Source organism: Vigna radiata, unplaced genomic scaffold (assembly GCF_000741045.1).
Source record: "Vigna radiata var. radiata cultivar VC1973A unplaced genomic scaffold, Vradiata_ver6 scaffold_86, whole genome shotgun sequence".
Lineage (NCBI taxonomy): Eukaryota > Viridiplantae > Streptophyta > Magnoliopsida > Fabales > Fabaceae > Vigna > Vigna radiata.
Window position 1 is genome coordinate 504,283 of NW_014543269.1, and position 16,718 is coordinate 521,000.

At 41.9% G+C, this 16,718-nt stretch overlaps 1 pseudogene; it reads left to right on the forward strand.

Annotated features, from left to right (window-relative positions):
• Positions 1–7,553: 7,553 nt before the first annotated feature.
• On the forward strand, positions 7,554–14,744 carry LOC106754191 (annotated as a pseudogene).
• The last annotated feature ends 1,974 nt before the right edge of the window (positions 14,745–16,718 follow it).

Here is a 16,718-nt window from a genome sequence, read left to right on the forward strand (position 1 = left end):
CCACATTCCTTCTTAAAGTAACTTCCCCCACCTCGACCGATATCATAGCGTCCGTCCCATAGGTCAGATTGAACGACGACTCCCCCGTCGCCCCATGTGGCGAACAACGATAACCCCACAATACCTGAGGTAACTCCTCCACCCACGTGCCTTTCGCCTCCTCGAGCCTCCTTTTCAACTCATTAACAATAATCTTATTCATGGCTTCGGTCTTGTCAATACCCAATTTCATCCGGATAATTAAACAAAAATATTTAGAATTAAGAAGAAGTAATAAAATAAAAGGCAAAGATAAGTTTCATATTTATTTTTCTCTCAAAAAAAAATATAATAAAAAAAAAACAAAAAAACTTTTGTTTTGTCTTCTTTTTCTTTATCCTTATTTCATTTTGTTTTACTTATTTTCTGTTTATATTTTATTTTATTTTGTTNTATTTTTTTATTTTTTTATTTTTATTTTATTATTATTTGTTTTGTTTTATTTTATTTTATTTTGTTTGATTTCATTTTATTTTATTTTACTCTTTTTATTTGTATTTTCATTTCATTCCATTTTATTTCATTTTGTTTTATTTTATTTTATTTTTATTTTTTTATCTTATTTTAATTTACTTTTATTTTCTCTCTTTTTCGGCTTTTTCTATATATTTCACTTTTACATTATTTTATTATTATTATTATATGGTTTTTCTTTTTAATTTGTTTTTATATTTCAAAATTAAAAAAAAAAAAACAAAAGAAGAATTTTCTTAAGTAACATGTGCATGTTGTCACCATTTGAGAAGAGAGAAGAAGAAATCAAAATAACCAAAGTAACAGGAAAGGATTTGGTTCCTATTTCTTCTCACGTTGAACCGGTGAACTGCATACATTCATAAAAGGAAACAATTTGAATATTTTGTTTATCATCCAATACAACAAACATGAAAAAAAAGGAAAAGAGGGAAAAAGAGAAGGAATGCAATAGTCAACTTCGTTCTTTCTTTGGAATGACGGTCTTTTCCTTATCTTCACCCCTTCCTAAGACGTTTTCTATCCTGCAACACACAATACACAACACACACAATCAAATTCTTTCCGTTTTCAAGAAAGAAAATCTTGTACACGCCATGGTTGCTGTCACTTGTTTTACCTTAAAGGGGATGGCGTTTGGAATGTGTGGCGGCTTTGCCAGGCGGCTCATGGTTCTTAGTCTATTCCTACAGGTTGAATGGCAGCAAGGAAAGGACTCCCAGAGAGAAAAAGAGTCGGATACACTNATCAGCGCGAGAAAAAAAACGTGAAAAAGGAGGAAACCAGGGGCATTGGGGGGATTCACTCAACAACAGAAAATCCTCTTCGGCTCTAATCTTTCTCTACTCCATTCACTCCTAACACCTCACGATCGCAGTTTGAACATTGAAGATTCACCACCAATACCGAACTCCTGATGCCAGGACCTCCAGCACTAACACCATTCACCTTATCACAGCAACCATAGTAAGGGAACTCAAGAGCCCACAAGAGAATCCGATTCTCTCACTCAACATCAACAACGTTCCCAACTAGCTTTGACTATTTTTGTCGACGAGATCATTCACAAACCTCCATCACTTCTCCAGAAGCTCGAGCATTCTTGACCCCACCTCTACAGTGAACTCTCAGAGCACGTGGAGACTCACCACCGTGGACTCACCATCACCATTTTGACTTCACCAATTCTTTGAAGCAACGGAGGTAAGTTGTCTTCTCTAAGTTCTTGGTCGTATGCGTTAGATGCCCTGTTACATGTCTGTATATGAATGAATAATGCGTGTATATGTTTTGGTTCGTTTGCTTTGAGATATCCTTTGTTGATTAGTGCATAAAAGAAATATAGCTGCAATGCTCACAAAATTCATTAAGCTGATAACAGAATATAGGCATAGGCTACCCCTCAACATCCAGACTCAATGCCTTCTCTTTCTCCTCAAAGAAATACTCTAAGAACTGTAAAGATAGCAACTAGAAACAGAAAGTGTTAAGTTTAACAAACTGACCAAATCATCAATCCCTCATACACAACCCGGTTATCGTCATCAACCTGGATTTTTATTACCGAGATCCCAATGCCATTTTTCTGCAAGAAAGGAGAAGTAACCCAAACACTCAGAATCAACTACAGCAACCACAATCTAAGTCAGCTGATGGAATCCTTGAATGCTAGTAAGGAAGGAAGTGACTCCCTGAGCAATAGGCNCACGTCGAGCAAACCATGAACCCTTCTTCAGTCATTAAGACAACCCATTTCGATAAAGTGTTACGTGTTACGGTTGGCATTTNCCTTATCGGTGATTGGTANCACTGGTGGCGCCGGTGAGGAAGCATCTCCGCCGCGANTCGCNGCGGCCGTCTTAGGTGGAGGTAGTGGCGNCGAGAACGCAAAGTGGCAGATGTGCGTTTTCCTTTCGCGCGCGGACAGGTCTTGTTGTCGATGGGTGTCGACGGCGACGTCTGGGGTCAAGCGGCGACAGCTTCAGCGGCGAGATGCATCGCCGGCGCGNCTCTGGTTCGTGGTNCGAGNGACGGCGANGATGCAAGGNAGAAGGCGAGTTCTCCCTCCANACGGGAATANGGGCAAGGAAGAAGAAGGGGATCCAAGGCCACGANAGCGGCGGCCCCGGTGGCGCNTCNCCGGCGATGTTTCGGACCAGGNGNAAGGTCCCTCGTGGCGGCTGTCCGAACGGAGGCTGGCACAAATNGTGGAGGAGGAAGATTTCTTCTTCTTTCTCGAAAGAGACCCTGATGGGTTTTCTGAAAATGGTAAAATGAATTAGGGAGGAAAGAACCCTAATTTCTACTGCTGAGAAGCCTTGGGCTTGACTGCCTGGGCTGGGCCAAAAGAAAAAGAACCTTTCTACACACCCTCGTTATTCTCGTGCACCCTTTTGTTTTTTATTGTTTTTTACTTTCTGTCGTGGCCGCTGGGCCAAATCCAAAAACAAAAAAAAAACGTTTTCCGCACCTCCTGCTTTTGCTAAGTCGCGTCCCTTTTCCACTTGGGCTTTGGCCCAATCTGTTATAAGAATCTAATTTGGTTTGCAGCCCCCTTGTTTCGTTTTCACACCCCCTTTTCCACTTGGGCTTAGGCCCAATCTGTTCATAAAAGGAAAAATAGTTTAGACACCCCCTTCTCTTATTTAAGCACCTCCACACCTTTTTTATATTTACTTATTATTTTATTTTTATTTATTTTATCATTTTACTTTTTATTTTATTTTCATTATTTATCTATCTTTTATTTTTATTTTTATTTATTTATTTATTTTATTTTATTTTATTTATTTATTTATTTATTTATTTATTTTACTTTTCTTTTCCTTCCTTTGTTTCCATTTTAATTATTTATCTACTTTTTTAAATATACTTTTATAAACAAAAATGTTTTAAAGGTTTAAGCACGTGTGTGATCTCACGCATCGTCCTCGTGTTAAGACCTTTTCCTCTTTTTCATAAAAATATAAAAAATGTTTTTAAAGGTTCAAGCACGTGTGGGATCGCACGCATCGTCCTCGTGTTAAGGCCTTTTCTCCTTTTAATAAATTATCCAATATGTTTTAAAGGTTTAAGCACGTGTGTGATCGCACGCATCGTACTCGTGTTAAGACCTCTTCTTCTTTTTCATAAAAATATAAAAAATGTTTTTAAAGGGTCAAGCACGTGTGTGATCGCACGCATCGTCCTCGTGCTAAGACCTTTTTCTCCTTTTAATAAATTACCCAATATGTTTTAAAGGTTTAAGCACGTGTGTGATCGCACACATCGTCCTCGTGTTAAGACCTTTTCTTCTTTTTCATAAAAATATAAAAAATGTTTTTAAAGGTTTAAGCACGTGTGTGATCACACGCATCGTCCTCGTACTAAGACATTTTCTCCTTTTAATAAGTTATCCAATATGTTTTAAAGGTTTAAGCACGTGTGTGATCGCACGCATCGTCCTCGTGCTAAGAACCTCTTCTCCTTTTTTTTTTTAAAAATGCTAAAATATAAATGTTTCCAAATAGCAATCAACGTTTCACCTAGAACTACGTAACCCTGATTTCTCATTTTGAGAATACGTAGGAGTAAGGTCAATCCTTGTCGGGCACAAAAAACACAAAAAATTATTTTTTTTGGAGTTTTTTATTTTAGGGGGAAATTAAACATTTTGAAAACCACATCAAAGTCGCATTTTTAATTAAAGGTACTGCCTCAGGGCAGGCGTTGTGGGGGTGCTAACACCTTCCCCACACGTAACCGACTCCCGGACCTAGAGTCTGGTTTTTTCGAATAGACCGCCTTATCCTTTTCTTATGGTTTTTTTCCATGGTTTTCCAGAATAAACTATGGTGGCGACTCCAAAAACCCTTTTTCAAATCATTTTTTTCTTTTTGGATTGTCGTCCCGTCGCGATTTTTCGGTTGTGACAGATGGCGACTCCACTGGGGAGTGTTCTAGAGAGTCAAGCCATTTAATTAAAAACGCGAATTCGATGTGGTTTTGTTTTGTGTTTTTCTCCCCCTTTCTTTTTCTTTCTTTATCTATGTTGATGTTTGGAATAACTTCAATAATTGTCGGATATTGAACCCTAGGGTAGAAAACATGTTATATCTGCCTAGGAAATTTTCTGGTTGTTTTGCAGGTGAGGGTTTGGGTATGCATTGCATTCTCCCTTCACACACACACATATTGTGCATGTCATGAGCGGGGCCCTATACTCGGGTCTGAGTGTAACTTAGAATTAGAGGAGTTGTGTAGCGGTGTCACTCTGGGATGTACTTCTTGTCTGGCTATCGTGAGAACTCGAGCTAGAGTTTGTTCTCTTCACTTGTGTCTCCTCATCTAGTTGATTACTCGACTGTTGTGGAGATGCTATGAAGGGGGCCATAGCTCTAGTGACCATCGACCTTTAGGTTTAGGGAACCACCCTGGTGAGATTGCATATACTTGACCTTGGATCCAAGCCATTGAACTTTTATTAGGTCACGAAGGGGGAAATGTGCATTTCTGTAATCCTCACGTTGTTCGTTCTCTTTTGGAAATTATGTTATTACATTTTCATGCCATGCATGCATTTGATTCATTGTGTTGTTTCATTATCATGCATTGTATTCATACATCATTTAGTAACATGTTGGTTTTAGGGGAAATCACAGGTATACACTTGACTTCACACGAGATGGATGTTGACACCAGATCTGATGCTACACAGCATGCCAACTCCGCCATTTTAAGAAAAAAGTCTAGCCTAAGGACACATGTTGGAAATTTGACCGGGTTGATAAATTTAGGCCGAAGACTCAAGACCATACAGAGAGAAGCCTTCGAGAGGAAATATGGGAATTTGTTGAGTTTAATGGAGGTGAAAGTATAGTTGCCCGCCATTACAGCTCTAGCTCAGTATTATGATCCTCCATTGAGATGTTTCACCTTCCAGGACTTCCAACTGGTGCCAACTGTAGAAGAATTTGAGCATATCCTGGGCTTGCCATTAGAGGGTACCAAGCCATATCAGCACTTGGAGCATCATGCCTCTGTTTCTACCATTGCTGCCATAATGAAACTGCAGCCCAATGAATTGGAGTACCGATTGATAACGAGACATCAAATGCGGGGGCTGACACAAGGGTACCTTGAACAATATTTGCACGACCTGGGCGATAGGGAAGAATGGGAGACCTTCATGGATGTACTAGCCCTCACTGTGTTTGGCATTGTCCTATTTCCCAAGCTGGAAGACTTTGTAGATTACACTGCTATTGATGTCTTCGTGGCAAAAAAGACGAGATCAAAAATCCCATAACAACAGTCCTCGCAGATGTGTATGGGACTGAGTTTTTGCCATGAGAGAAAAGGGAAGAGGATTCTTTGTTGTTTGCCGGCGTTATATGCGTGGATGACGACACGAGTATTTAAGGGGGTAGTCGATGTTAGAAGTTCACCCGAGAATCTGTCGCATCAAGGAGGTAATGGGTGGGCTCTTTTCTTTGCCGGTTTGAGAGAAGGAAACGTAAAATGGCACCTTCCTTGGCTTGAGACTAAACCATCTATCCAACATTGTGGCAATTTCCCTAACGTACCTCTCATAGGTGCTAGGTATTGTATTAACTACAACCCTGTTTTGGTCCAAAGACAGTTCGGATATCCCATGAAGGGGGCGCCTTCACCAGATTATCTCACAGCCTTCTTCATCTACTATGAGGACGGACATTGTACTGAAATGTTGAGGAGAGTCAAAAGACCCTGGGAAAATGTGGTGTGAGCAGAGAAGGACCTGAGGAGTGGAGTGATTGATAGTAGGGTTAGTTATCATACCTGGATTCTGGAGAGGGTAAGAGAAGTCAAGTTGCCTTTCAAGCCCATCAATGATCAATCGGCTAGTGAAGGACCATCCCAAGCCCCAGAAAGTGAAGAGGTGAAACAACTGAAGGCTGAGATGGAGAAATTGAGGGTGAGGAATGCTAGGCTGGAAAATGATTACAGAAGGCTCGCAATGATTTTGTGGATATGAGGAATGATAACGAAGAAAAGTCGCGGGCTTATGAAAACATTGTCAAAAGCCAAAAGGCTGAAAGAGATTATACATTCTGAGTGAAGCAGGATCTTGCAGCCGCAAGTAAAGAGTTGGCGATGAGAGTGCAAGAGAAGAATGCGGCTTTAGAAGAAGGGAGACAATGGAAGCACCTCTACGAAGAGGCCAAAAGAGACAAGCGGGAAGTCCTGAAAAGACTGAGGGAAGCACAAATTCAAGTGGAAGAAACAGGGCATCAGATGAAGGAAATGGCCACATCGTTTGAGGCAGATTTAAACCAAGAACGTTGGAAGCTAGCGGAGGCAGAAAAAGAACATCAGACCCTGATAAAGCAAATGGAGGGTTACATTGAAGAGCAAGAAGAGCGATGGAGATCCATGGAGTTCGAAGAAAGGCATCAAGCCTTGATAAAGCGGATGGAGAATCACATCGCAGAACAAGAAAGGGCTGTGGGTCATTGGAAGGAGAGTTTCTCCCAACTGGCTGCCTTAGCAAATGGAGCGATTGAGGACATTCCAAAGATGGTGTCGGACGCTGAAGCGATGACCTACTTTTGCAACCCGCCTGAAGAGATAAAACTTTTTATTAATCATTGTAAATGGCTAGTGGGCGAAATGAAGGCCTTTATTGCTACAGCTAGGGATTGATGTAAAAATTAGTTATTCATGTATTGTTCTTTCGGGCAATGTAATGATTTGAGTTTCTTTATATGAAAGACTTGGGATGTTTTGTATGGTACCGATTTTGTGTCAATTTCCGTCGGTAGTGTTATCGTGACCTCGTGATTTCCACCTATCATTAGCATGCATCACGTTTTTCTTTTGTTTAGCAATATTTTATTTTCATCTAATTGGGATTAATTAAAACACTAATACAATATCAAAGTAAGGAAAAACAACGGCCAAACTTCCACGACATCCTTACAGGACACGGGCTAACTCAAGAATCATGGAAGACTGGGAAGAAGCACACGAAGTTGTCAAAGCCGATATCAGCCAACTGAAGGACCAGATCGGCCAGATCCTTTCTGCTTTAGAATCTCTAAAGGCTGCAGGAGAGTCGACACGGATTGAGGGTAACGTCCCCTCTTATCCCCCGGTGCATAATGCGTTAAGCCCATCTATTCCCTTCCCGATGTACGGCCTGCCCCCTGGATACACCCCTCCCATCGGAGATTACTCGGAAGCGGAACATGCATCGTTCTCTTTCCCCACAACCGTCAATGTACCCCTGATCGGCACTCAGGGTCCCGTCTCGATGTCGGCACCCATGGCGGGTATGACAATGAATGAGACGACCGCAACTGATGGAATACGAGTAACACCAGTGCCCCATGGGGTTGCTAAGGAGGACTCTTCGGCCGAGGCCGCGCCGCACACCACAGTGATTGGGGGATTTGATAGCTTCAGTGGAGCTAAACATAAGCTGGAAATTCTGGAAGAAAGGCTAAGGGCCATAGAAGGAGTCGAAAGCTATGGATTCAGCGATGTCGCAAGATTGAGTTTGGTTCCCGGCGTAAAAATACCACACAAGTTTAAGGCGCCAGAATTTGAGAAGTACTAGGGTAATACATGCCCTAAGAGCCATCTGACCATGTATTGTAGAAAGATGACAGCGTATGCCTATGATGACAAATTGCTCATCCACTTTTTCCAAGATAGTTTGGCCAGGGTCGCATTGAACTGGTATACCCACCTAGAGTCGTCTCGCATACGTTGTTGGGTGGACCTAGCTGACGCATTCGTGAAGCAGTATAAGTACAATATGCATGTCGCACCCAACAGGTTGCAACTATAAAACACGACAAAGAAAGATAATGAAACCTTCAAGGAGTATGCTCAACGATGGAGAGCTAGCTGCACAGGTTGAGCCGCCTCTGTACGACAAGGAAATGGTGGCGATGTTTGTGAACACGCTCCAACTGCCGTTTTATGAACACATGGTCGGGAATGTGTCCTCCAATTTCGCCGATATCGTCATAATAGGCGAAAGAATAGAAATTGGGTTGAAGAATGGGAAGATTGGAGGCGGCCCGTCTGCGATAGCAAATTCTAAAAAACCAAATTTCAGTCCAGGAAAGAAGAAGGAAGGAGATGTGCATGCAGCATCGGCAATGCCTGTATGGAGAGGTCAAGCTCCTATTCACAATTATAGACCATACCTGGGCCCACCTCTATATGTAGCCAATGCGGCATTTGCTCATCCAATTAGGCCGCAACAACCACAACAAGGATTTTATCAGCCGCAACCTATCACAAACAACGCCTGGAGGGCTAGGACAAGCGCGAATCCGAATACGAATGCGGGTCAAGGCACTTACCCGAGAAAAACCCAAGAAAGAAACTTTGTTCACTTCACCCCCATCCCTACAACTTACACTGAATTATTACCTCACCTCGTCAAAAAGGGTNTGGTTGNTATATGTCCGANGATGCCTATGCAGCCTCCGTATCCCAGGGGTTACGATGCCGATGCCAAGTGTAGTTATCATGGGGGAGGCGTGGGTCACTCAACTGAGAGGTGTATGGCCTTCAAACATAAAGTACAGGCCCTAATCGACGTCGAGTGGTTGAAGTTTCAAGAAGATAAACCTAGCATTGATGCTAATCCATTATCCGGGCATGGAGGCGCCTCAACAAATGCCGTTGAGGTTAAGAAAGGTGAGCTGATAAGGGATGCAGGTGAAATCCAAAGTTCCAGAAGGTTTATTTTCAAGAAGTTATTGAAGTTGGGCTTTTTAAGCAGTGATTACGTTTTGGGAAAAACATGTGGACTTCACCCATGCGTTGGTCACTCTATCGATGAGTGTGTCGAGTTCGAGAAGATTTTGCAAGACCTACTCAATAGAAACTTAATGCAAGTATACTATGAGGATAAGAAGGAGGAGGTGTTTGCACAAACTGGTGGGGAGCCTGATGTAGCTCTACCAGAGCCGTTGGTTATCGGTTTCACTCGAACCACCCCGACACCGGCAATTCAAGGAGGGACACCTGTCGTCATCCATACACCATCTTCCTTTCCTTATAAGAGCGAGAAAGTTGTCCCTTGGAGATATGGAACACATGCAATCGATGAGGGGCAACGTACAGAAAGTCAATCCTTCCGTCGGGATCCAGCTATTGAAAATATATCAGGCATCGGTGGAATGACAAGGAGTGGTCGAATCTTCACGCCACCGAACTTGATGAAGGAAGGAACTAGCAATAATGAAGCACCGGTGACCGCGAAAGTCGCGAAAGCTAAGGAACTCTTAAAAGGGAAGGGGTTGCAGGTAGTGGACACACCTAACACAGAAAGCAAGAAAGAAATATCTGAGGAAGAGGCTTGCGAGTTCTTGAAATTCATACAACAAAGCGAGTACAAAGTGGTGCAGCAACTGAATCGCATGCCTGCTCGGATCTCCCTGTTGGAATTACTCATGAATTCGACTTCCCACAGAAAGCTGCTGATGAAGATACTTAGTGAGGCTCATGTAGAGCAAGGTATTTCCCTGAACAAGTTTGAGGGTATTGTTAGCAACATCACTGCTAACAATTACCTCACATTTACCGAAGAAGAAATACCTACTGAGGGAAGAGGGTATAACAAGGCTCTCCATGTCTCTGTGAAGTGCTTGGATCATGTCATAGCTCGTGTTTTGATAGACAATGGCTCTTCCCTGAATGTCATGCCGAAAACGACGTTAGAGAAGCTACCTTGTGACGGGATGCATATGAAGCCAAGCTCCTTGATTGTAAGAGCGTTTGACGGTAGTAAGAGGGAAGTGATGGGGAAAATAGAGCTACCGGTTCAGGTGGGCCCATGTGTTTTTCAGATAACCTTCCAAGTCATGGATATCCTCCCGGCCTATAATTGTCTATTGGGTCGCCCGTGGATCCATTCTGCGGGGGTTGTGCCTTCCACCCTGCACTAGAAACTGAAATATGTCATGGGAGATAAGTTGGTAATAGTATCTGGGGAGGAGGATCTCCTTGTGAGTGGGCCATCTTCTACCCGTTATATTGAGGCTGCCGAGGAATCTCTCGAGACGGCTTTCCAATCATTGGAGATCGTGGGAAACGCTTATGTGGAGCCATTCCCAGTAAACCCGCATTTGTCATACGCCTCTATCATGGTGGCCAAAGTCATGCTGAAGGAAGGCTATAAGTATGGAAGCGGTTTAGGCAAGTACGGGCAGGGGCGGACACTCCCATTGAAGGTGGTCGAGAACAAAGGTAGGTATGGCCTAGGGTACAAGCCCAGCAAAGAAGATAAGAAGAGGCTGATGGAGGAAAAAAGAGAGCGCAGTCTGGCTCGTGTGGAGAGATGGGAACCAAGGGCGAGAAAGATTCACATTGGCAATATAAAGGAGAGTTTTCGCAGCGCTGGGTGGGTGAACGCTAGCCAGATAGCAGTCGTGGAAGATGAAGTTGAATCTGAAAGCTCGAACTTCGTGTGGGCTTGCTCTCCAGATGTGCAACTCAACAACTGGAAGACTTTGGACTTACCCGTGATGTTTATTCAAATGAAATGTAATATTTTAATTAATCCTATTGCTTTACCCGGAGCTTTAGGATTCATGACTTACGGGTTGACGCTTTTATCTTGCTTTCAGTGTGATAATTGAATCGTGGTCGTTTTCGTTTTTATCATCATTTTGGCCTTCTTCATCGTTTTTCTTGTTTATTTATTCTTTTTCACAAACTTAAATAATGCAGATATGACAATGAATGTTTTGAAAATAACAATGTCGGTATCCCTAATTTTGAGCACCCTGTCGATAACACGGAAGATGATTATGAAGATGGTTCAGAACCCTCTCCAGAACTAATGAGATTAGTGGAGCAAGAGTCTAAAGAGATAAAACCCCATCAAGAGGATGTTAATACTCAACTTGGGTGAGGAAGACGAGATAAAAGAAGTGAAGATTGGTACTACCATGAAAGAGAAAGTGAGAGAAAGGTTGCGAGTCCTATTGAAGGAATTTAAGGACGTGTTCGCTTGGTCGTACAATGATATGGCCGGTTTGGATACCGACATCGTGCAGCATAAACTCCCTCTTAAGCCGGAATGTCTCCCANTCAAGCAAAAACTAAGAAGAATGAAGCCAGAAATGTCCTTGAAAATCAAGGAAGAAGTGCAGAAACAATTCGATGCAGGATTTCTGNCCGTGGCAAGATACCCGCAATGGGTGGCGAACGTCGTCCCAGTGCCCAAGAAAGACGGTAAAGTTCGAATGTGCGTTGACTATCGTGATTTGAATCGTGCAAGTCCAAAAGACAACTTCCCACTATCGCACATCGACACTCTAGTCGATAATACTGTCAAGTTCTCGCTATTTTCATTCATGGATGGCTTCTCGGGATATAATCAGATCAAGATGGCACCTGAGGATATGGAAAAGACTACCTTTATCACATTGTAGGGAACATTTTGTTATAAGGTGATGTCTTTTGGGCTCAAGAATGCTGGGGCAACACATCAAAGGGCGATGGTGGCACTTTTTCATGATATGATGCACAAGGAGATCGAAGTATATGTAGATGACATGATTGCAAAGTCTGAATCGGAAGAAGAACACATTCTCAACTTGAGGAAACTATTTTTGAGATTGAGAAAGTTTAAGCTCAGATTAAATCCCGCAAAGTGCACATTTGGAGTCAAGTCTGGAAAATTGTTAGGTTTTATTGTTAGCCAAAGGGGGATAGAAGTTGATCCTGACAAGGTACGAGCGATAGTGGAAATGCCTGCGCCTAGGATAGAGAAAGAGGTTCGAGGTTTTCTGGGTAGATTGAACTACATTGCTAGATTCATCTCCTAATTAACCGCTACCTGTGAACCGATATTCAAGCTGTTACGTAAGAATCATGCTTTGGTTTGGAATGAGGCATGTCAGGCCGCTTTTGAAAGGATTAAACAATATCTGCAAGACCCTCCAGTGTTGCGTCCACCTGAGCCGGGAAGACCGCTCCTTTTATATTTGACTGTATTAGATGAGTCAATGGGTTGTGTACTGGGCCAACACGATGAAGCCGGAAAAAGAGAGCATGCCATATATTACTTGAGCAAGAAATTCACAGACTGCGAACGACAATATTCGCTGTTAGAGCGAACTTGTTGTGCATTGGCGTGGGCTGCTCATCGCTTAAGATAATACATGTTGAGCCACTCTACCTGGTTGATATCAAAGATGGGTCCTATCAAGTATATTTTTGAAAAGCCGGCTCTCACTGGAAGGATAGCTCGGTGGCAGATGCTATTGTCAGAATATGACATTATATATGTTACTCAGAAATCCGTCAAGGGTAGTGCTCTAGCGGAATACCTGGCCCATCAACCTATTAGCGATTATCAACCAATGCAGCCTGAATTTCCCGATGAAGATATCATGGCCTATTTGAAGAAAGTAGAAAAGACCGAGACGAAGAAACATGGACATTACTATTCGACGGAGCCTCGAATGTGATAGGGCATGGAATAGGGGCAGTGCTTATCTCTCCTGAAAAGCAGTACATACCCATGACAGCAAGGTTATGTTTTAGTTGCACGAATAATATCGCGGAATATGAGGCCTGTGCTATGGGTATTCGAGCGGCGATCGAGTCCAAAGCAAAGATTCTAGATGTATATGGAGACTCGGCTTTGGTCATCCATCAGTTGAAGGGAGAATGGGAAACTAGGGATGCAAAATTAATTCCTTACCAAGCTTACATCAGGGGATTAATGGAGTATTTTGATGCCATCACATTTAACCACATACCGCGGGAGGATAATCAATTAGCAGACACATTGGCTACTCTGTCATCAATGTTTCAAGTCGACCAGGATGCAGAATTACCAATGATTGAAATGAAGAGTCATGTGGAGCCAGCATATTGTCATTTCATCGAGGAGGAGGTAGATGGTAAACCTTGGTATTTTGATATCAAGCAGTATCTTAAAACTCGAGAGTATCCCGAGAAGGCGTCTGAGAACGACAAAAGGTCGTTAAGGAGGTTGGCTAGCAGTTTTATCCTAAGTGGGGATGTTTTATACAAGAGAAATCATGATATGGTTCTCCTCAGATGTGTGGATACAAAGGAAGCCGAACTGATATTGAAGGAAGTGCATGAAGGTACATTTGGCACACACATGAATGGGCACTCAATGGCTAGGAAGATACTAAGAGCTGGGTATTTTTGGTTGACTATGGAAAATGATTGTTGCACACACGTGAGGAAGTGCGAGAAATGTCAGATGTATGCAGATAATATAAATGTGCCACCCACGACCTTGAACGTGTTGTCTGCACCGTGGCCATTCTCGATGTGGAGGATAGATGTTATTGGAGCTATAGAGCCAAAAGCGTCAAATGGACACCGTTTCATACTAGTCGCAATCGATTATTTCACCAAGTGGGTTGAGGCTGCTTCCTATGCCAATGTGACTAGAAAAGTGGTGACCAGATTCATAAAAAAGGAGTTGATCTGTAGGTACGAGCTACCTAACAGAATTATCACGGATAATGCCACCAACCTGAACAACCAGATGATGGCGGAATTATGTGAGGAGTTCAAAATTCATCATCTTAATTCTTTTCCTTACCGTCCAAAGATGAATGGGGCTGTAGAAGCTGCTAATAAAAATATCAAGAAAATCGTCCAGAAAATGGTAGTCACGTATAAAGATTGACACGAAATGCTCCCATTCGCATTGCATGGGTATCGCACGTCGGTACGAACATCAACTGGGGCAACACTTTTCTCTCTGGTGTATGGGATGGAAGCAGTACTTCCATTTGAGGTGGAAATCCCATCTTTACGAGTGTTAATGGAGACCCAATTGGAGGAAGCTGAGTGGGTTCAAGCTCGGTTTGACCAACTCAATCTCATCGAAGAAAAGAGACTGGCGGCGGTGTGCCACGGACAATTGTACCAAAGAAGAATGAAAAAGGCTTTCGACAAAAAGGTGCGCCCAAGGGAGTTCCATGAAGGCGAGTTGGTGCTAAAGAAGATTTTGCCTATACAAAAGGATCACAGAGGCAAGTGGACCCCAAATTATGAAGGGCCATTTGTAGTAAAAAAGGCATTCTCTGGCGGAGCACTAATTCTCACAAGGATGGACGGAGAGGAGTTACCGTTACCGGTTAATTCCGATGCGGTAAAGAAGTTTTACGCATGATGATTCCGCGATAGGGGATGCTATTAAGGGATATTAACACTGTTTTTGAATTCTGTTGTATTTTGTGTTACTTCATTCAATAAATACCATACGGTTTTAGTCATTATTCAACTTTCACGTTTTTTTCTTTTGATACGATTCATGTCACACTAAGTTTTAAATTCAAATAAGGGCAGAGGAAAGTGATAATAATTAAAGCATCACGGGTATATTCATGGAGCACAAGCTTGGTCCTGGAGGATGTCATGAAAAACGAAAAAAAAAGAGGAAAAAAAATGAAAAGAAAAGACACATATTGAATATGTTGTTCATAAAGTTGTCGAAGACATAGTACTTTCAAAAAGCAAAGGCAAACAGATTTGAAAAATATTGGCATCGAGTCTTTTCCTGATTCAAGGTTTCGAGAGTAACCAGTGTTCTTTTCTTGATAAAGCGCCTGCATCCATATTACTTGAACCCCTAAGCCTTCTGGGTTTCCCTTCAAAACGAAGGATTGTCGCATATGCAATACTGGGCAGTTTTTCATCGCGATACACGTGCCCAATGATCCGTTGATCGGGGAGATAAAAAAAAAACATAAAAAGAAAAAGATAAAGAAAAAGAAAAAAAAAGAAAAAAAGAAAAAAGAAGAGAAGAAATGAAGTTGATGTGTCAACCACTACAGAGTTTTGTTTCAGGTTTAAAGTCGTGGGAAAGTAAGGCAAGCAAGCTTCAGAGTGACGTGTGGCCATTTTTCTTTACCAGAAGTTTATCCAATTGCACCCCTTTTGAGCCATAAATTATAATTGTTTTCATCACCCCCAACAAGAATCATTAGCGTATCGTTGTCAACTTAAAGGGTACATCAAGGGCATCCAAAATCGAGAAAAAAGAAGAAGGAAAGAAATGAAAAAAGAAATGTATCATAAAAGGCCACAACAGAGGCACTGAAGCAAATGAACTAAATGGAAAGAAAGGAAACAAAAGGAAAAAAAAAACGAAAAAAAAAAACAAACAAAAACAAAAAAATTAAAAGGATGCCCGAATTTTCAAATCCCTGGAGACCCGTTGACTTGACGCCTTGCCGATGATTCTTGCTAAAATAATTTAACTTTCAAACACTTATTTGGGCCTTCATTACCCGTTTCTTTCAAAACCCTTTGACCTTTAGCCACGGTACAAGCCGACTAAAGTCCACGCCGACTGAAGAATGTTTGTCCTGATCTTTCTCACGAACTTAACCCTGGAGCCAAATGATGTGGCGAATGACACAATAATTTGAAGGAAAGAAAAAATTTGAAAGTGAATAATATAAGGTGAAATCTCCCCATCAGTCGAGAATCGATAAATTGGGGCTATCCTTCCCTTCCCAAACCTTTCCATCTCTCCAAATCATACTTACTGTGCAAGGGCAGTCTTGAGAGCCTAGCTTGTTAACAACACCCTCCCCAAGTGAGAGACACACTAACTTTAATACTGCCCACGGATGACCATCCAACCATCTACTTTTCATACCCAATTCCCTCACCTTCTCAGGTTTAAGCTAGTTTGGATTGCAAAAGCGATAAAGGGAATTTGAACACATAGTTATACTTTTTTCCTTCTCATCAGAAGACTCACTGTTTGTTGACAATATTTTAATGAATGCATTTTGAATGTACATCGAGTTTGACGACAATATTGACGACGGATTCCAAGCATGGAATTTTCAAAAAAAAAAAAAAAGGGAGAAAAATGAAGAAAGAGAGAGTGAGAGCAAAAAAAAAAAAGAAAATAACAACACATCCATACATCCTCATGGCATTGCATCATACATCTTCAAAAGCCAAGAAAATTGTTCAAAAATACTCACGTTTTGCTCAGCATTTACCAACTTTTCAAAAGTGTTGATCCGAGTTTTTCCGTGATGTCGGCCCTCTGCTTCGCAATGGTCAAATTTAAGTCTTTCTTCTGCGATTTTGGCCCTCTGCAAAGCAATGGTCAAATCCAGGTTTTAGTTTTGTTATCGGCCCTCTGCTTGGCAATGGTCAAATTTAAGTTTTTCTTCTGCGATTTTGACCCTCTGCAAGGC